Source organism: Odontesthes bonariensis, chromosome 12 (genome assembly GCF_027942865.1).
Source record: "Odontesthes bonariensis isolate fOdoBon6 chromosome 12, fOdoBon6.hap1, whole genome shotgun sequence".
Taxonomy (NCBI): domain Eukaryota; kingdom Metazoa; phylum Chordata; class Actinopteri; order Atheriniformes; family Atherinopsidae; genus Odontesthes; species Odontesthes bonariensis.
Genome location: NC_134517.1, coordinates 24,764,242 through 24,770,251, shown reverse-complemented (window position 1 = coordinate 24,770,251; position 6,010 = coordinate 24,764,242).

The following is a 6,010-nucleotide window of genomic DNA, read 5'->3' as shown; positions in this document are numbered from 1 at the left end:
TAGGTCATGAAATTCCCACAACACACAATCTGCAAAAACTTTTAAAAATGAATCCTCCCACCAAAGCATAATTAAACTTATTTCTATAAAAAAATATATATATTTTTCATACTACTTGACAATACAATTATTGTGCACATGTTAACCAAAATGAGCCCAAGATGTTTGTATAACTTTGGGATCAATAAATCAGATAATCCTCCAGCACACTTCATATAAAAAAAAAAATCTGCTATGATTTGTTATATATTTATTCTGTTTATATATTTATTTTCTAATAAGTTCATAGTGATATACTTCACTTCACAACTCAAGTAGACTCACCAGGACTTTTTTAAGCAAATGCAAAGATCAGATAGACAAAAGTGGATTCACATTGTAATGCAGTTAAATCAACAGGGGATTGCAGGAGCTCAAGCCATGGATTATATTGGTCACAGTAAAACTGTAGCTCCCATGCTAATTTCAAGCCACGAAGAGAATATCACATTGTTGGACATAAAATGCTCTGCCATAAACAACTCAACAAAACCGTCACATTATCTTGCATAACCTTTATTTCTATGAAAGAGGCAAAATGTATGCTTCATTTGCACACAAGTCTTATTTACCAGAGGCCCTCTTTCCCTGATGTTGGCTGCTTCTTGGTTTTTTTTTCACACTCTCTTCCACTAGCTCTGCTTTTCCCCTTCTTGGTATTCAGTTTAATAAGTTACCATGAATAGCTGCGACCAAATATAATGCCTGAGACCTGCCAGCGGGCTATAAATGTAGTCCTAATGGCAAAACCATTATAACATTTGGTACAGGCCCTGCTGTAGTGAATGTGTTGCTGCAGGAAAACAGGGGAGGTGAAAAGGGAAGGGGGGGGGGGGGGGGGGGGCGCGCTGTCTTTCCATTAGCTGATTGAGTTGGAATCCAGTCTTGCTGGCTGGCACTTGTTTCCCTCACATTAAATAAGACTGAGATGTAAACACCTCTGTTATGGGGCTCAGGAAAATTACATGAAAAAGCACTGTCACGCCAGCAAGACTTCTTCCTCACCCAGCAGTAACACAGGTCGTATGTTCGTAAAAGTGGTTGCCCTTGTAAATTTCTTGGTACCGCTGATGTTTTGTATCATCCAAACAGTGTACTGCGTGAGCCAGAGTGAAGGCCTAATGGACCATAGCATGCTGGAGTGGCTGGCCAGCTCTCTCAGACAACACATCACACATTAGGATCTAACATTTACTCGAGTGCAATGTCAGATTTAATAAATGATATATATATACTTGTATGGGTTCTATTGCAAGAGATGCTGAGAGAATTGCAAGAAGGGTGATAGAATTCACAACCCATAGGTGTTCTTTTTCTTTGGAACCAGGTCAACAGCCAAGATGTCTCCGTACAGAGGAGGGGGGAGAGGGAATGTTTGTTGTGTATAGATAAGCACACTTTGAATTGCATGCTAAATTATGCTTTTTTTTTTTTTTAATCCTGGATAGAGATGTATGTCTAGGAGAGACGTGCATATGTATATCAAAAAGAATAATTTGATGTTCTTGGCTGTTTAGTAATCTGGCAGAAAACGTATCCGTCTGCGAACAAACCATGAGATGTAAAAGAGAGAATTAAAAAAAGAACAGGGCGTGGCAGCTGGCAAGGGTGCTGTAAATGGAATGGCAAATGGACTATCCTTATATAGTGCTTTTTGAGTCTACTTGAGCACTCAAAACGCTTTTACACGACAAGCCACATTTACCCACTCACATGAACACTCATACATCACCTCCTGGTCTATACAGTGTTACAGGCTGCATAGTGCTTTTTGTCAATCGTGCACTGACGAATGCATAAAAGGCAACATCAGGTTCGCTGTCTCGCTGAAGGACACTTGGGTCCAGGGGAGGCAGGGAATCAAACCATCAACCTTTCGACCACTCTTGCCCCCTGAGCTACAGCCGTCCCAACCGTCACACTCACTGAGATCAAATGTGGGCCGATGAGAGGTGATGAAAAGACAGGATGGAAGATAGCAAACCCCACATGAAAACAAAATCAAAATATGCCCTCCTCATTTCTGCATATGTGAAAATTTAACAGTACTAATCGTTTGCCCTCATGTGTTTGCATGTTAAATGTTTTAGCTGACACAGTTTTCATCCATTTTGCCTATTTTACCTGGAGTTTGACAAGCCAATGTTGAATTGAAATGAATTGAATTCAATTGAAAATACTTTATTTATCTCTTGCGCTTCAGTGCACAAATGACAAGATTGAATATAAAACGAGAGTCACAAAAATTAAAAACGACCCAAATTTGCAACCCCCCCCCCTCCAAACAAAAGTTTAACAACCAGGTTTTTTTGTGTGTGTGTGTGTGTGTTTGAGAGAGATCACAGCTTTCGCCCCATCTGCATTTCAAAGACCTGCCAACCTTTTAAAGATACCTGGCCCCGCATGGTCACTGTCAGTGGCATTTCCTTCACCATCTCACAGCCTGCTCTCAGATGCAATGTTAGTTTGTCTAATCATGGCGATCATATACATATTATATGACACCTTAGAATTTCTAAGATCAGAAAATAATCATTGGAACTTAGTCAACAGGAGCTTCCTTTGACACTGCTCTTTAGACTTTAGGCTCTTTAGAGTTTTGGTTAGGTTGGTTGAGCATCGTCAAGTATGAGACAGATGTTGTATTTACTTCATTTTTCCAGAGTGCAGACTTTCTGTTTTGCATCTTATTTAAAGGCGGCTTGGCCCAGGACTTACGCAGGAGAATATATTCACACTATATTCAAGGCAGCCCCTTGACATTGAGCTGCAGTCTTATTTGATTCATACTCAAAGTAGTCTCAACCTTTTGTCAAATATTATAGTTTTTCTTTTTATTCATTCCCTCCCCCATGATTGCTGAATATTTGATAAAAAAGAACCATCATGAGAGATGGGTTAAAGTAGGTTCACCTATCCCTCTCTAGTTTCATACCTTATATAGTAATGTGAAAAAGTATTTTTGGAATTTGTTGGGTTTTTATCATTATGTTCAACACATTCAAACAAACACTTGATCCTTTTCAAATGAGTTTCTTAAATGAAGGTAAGAAGCCAATGAAAAACTTACAACAACCTTTTTCAATCATTTACAACAACAAAAAAAAAAAAACAGGATCAACACAAATCATTAAACGTTTATCACAATTCTAATAATTTGAATCAGGAGTTCCAGATTTGGTCTCAATGGGAACCTTTTCGTGAAGTGAACACCATCTTATTCAAACCCCTTATTTTTAATTGTCAGTTCTCTTGGGCCTTGTGAGAAAAGATTGTGAAGGCCTGTGAGTCTAGCCAGGATTTTAAAAAGCCCTCTAAATGATTTGAGGTAAGTAATTAGACCATGAGGGATATTGCAAGTGGTTTAGGTGGCTACCGCAGCAAAATCAGCTCAAGATAGGCATTTGATGGAAAAAAATAAGTCTCAATGTAACCCAGAATGCCATCACAAGACCTGCAGGTAACTCTTGCAGCTATTAATATCAAAGTGCGTATATATAAAAACCTAAAACTTTACTTGCACAAGACATGTCAGCATAAAGCCTTTGTTTTCTAAAAAGAACATTAGCGCAAAACAAGTTTGCAAACTCAGATAATGCCAAAGACCAGGCCTTTGGGAAAATTTGTGCTCTGGAGGGATTAATCAAATATTAAAATGATTAGCCACAACAACAGTAGACATGTTGGGTTCAGATGGCTGTAGCTCAGGAAGAAGAGCAGTGGATCGACAGGTAGGCGGTCGATTACTGTACAGTCAATTTATCAGTTACCAAAGATACCATTTCATCAGTAAAACCTCATACAAACTTTAAAGCATGGTGGTAGAAACGTTATGGTTTGGACTTGCTTTGCTGGCTCAGGGACTGGACAGCTTTTAATTCTGCATAATTTCATTGAACATAATGTGGCGGTTTATGAAATGGGCTAGTTAAACCCAGATTTTAATCCCACTGAAATATTCTGGGTGATTTCAAACACACAGTATATTTATGGAAGCTCAAACATCTAGTGACCAAAAGCATTTCGAATTCTAGAATTTCCAGTTGTGTGAAACGAGTGAACAATTAAGTAAAAATCTCAACAACAAACATTAAAACATGAAAAGTCTATTAAATAGACAACTGAAAGTATACCACATCTGCGAATTGACTGAAGTGTCAAATTGGGGACTACCATAGTCTGTTCTACCCCTTTATAATTTTGGTTTCCATTCAAATTTCGTGAATTTCAAGCAATCAAGTGCGATAACTTTGCCTTAACATATGTTTGTGCTTCCTTGGAATATCAACCAATCTGTCAATATTGCAAAACACTTCTTTTTTTCCAAGCCAGGAGTGATATTTATCTTCAGCTATATAGTATATTGGTTTACTGTCAGTATTTTTTTTTCATTCCCCCTTCCAAATGCGCAATGGGTTCTGGGCCATAAGGCTGTAGTTGTTCAAATGTTCGTGATTTCTCATGGGAATTCAAAGTAAACACAAGAAACTTGTAACCTGGTTCTCACGCAGATGGATGTTTCTCATCCATCTGGAATTTTGTCGGTTGCCTAGCTGTTCTCTGCTGTGAGTAGGCGGGGATTGTATTCAAAAACCTCTCGAACCTGACCGGAGAATTCAATGTGTGTGTCACGTACTACTTCGACCAATCATATCGAAAGCGGACGTGACGCGTTGGAGCGCGACCAGTCTTTCGGTCTGTGGTGGAAAATAAACAAAACACAACAGCAGCGAGCAAAGCAGGAGCTAGCAGCAGCTAATTGTCCGGCAATCTTTGACTGTGTTCGTTGTCGCGCCGGATGCTACGTCATACCTGTTAACACCCCACGATTATGATTGGCCCGGTTATGGGGTAACCGAAGACTTCGGGCTCAACAAGGCGCGCCCAGACCCTCGTGCGAGCTCACGAAGTGTAACGAAGATGCACGAAGCACGAAGGGTCTGCGTGAGAGCCAGGCTAGAAACTTGTGCTACAAAAGAAAATAGACCAGACTCAGTGAATAATCCCTATATAGACCAGTGAACAGTGCTGACCAACATGTCATTGGGGTCATCAGGTGAGAACCTCCTTTCATCAGTGTTTCATCTAGTTGGGCACACGACACCTCCAGGAGGCTAGACAGTGATCACTGGCATCCCAGAGTCACTCCCCTAATGCCAGCCAGCACTGCTCCTCACACCATAAGAACCATCTTTTTTTACACAACCACAACTGCACACCAGTCCTAGCGGGTTGGGGATACAAACCTTGGTTCAGATAGGGGGTAGAAATAGAAGAGGTAAAGATAAGTCGGAATGGGATTCAAACCCTGGTTCGGGTAGGGGGTAATGAAAGTATAGAGGGTGCCAGAGGTGGAGGCAGGACAAGACACACTAGCAGATTCAGCAGACAAACTCACCTAAACAGTCCTACATTCACTAAAAATGCCAGCAAAAACAAGGCCATACAGGCCAACTCACCTGAAAGGTTTCAAAAGGCTCACACGGGCCACACCCTCCACTTAAATACATCCTGGATTTCCTCCTTGGTTCTCCCAAGAGTCTGTTTACCCTAATTGCTCCCCCTGCTGGACCCCCAGCTCCTATTGCTTCTTCTAATCCAAATCCACTGACTGGACTTTACTGCCTCATCTGACACTTCCTTCACTATTTTCCTCACACTGTATTATATCTAATAATATCTAATTAAGTGATGGTCTTCCGGATTTCATTCAATCATGCGCTCAGACTGAATGTACAGTGGCCCCTATGGGCTACCATCTGTAAAATAAAGCTGATGTTGCTGAGAAGCCATACTGTATTTTTCTGTTGCTGTATGGGGCAGACAAGTCAGAGAGCCCTGTGCCATGCACAAGAGAATACAAATACAAAGATCTCCGCAAAATCTGCTGCAAATCAGTAACTCTGAAGGCAGGAGCACATACACACAAGCGCACATAAAGAGACCTTCGGTCACAGACTCGTAATGACAT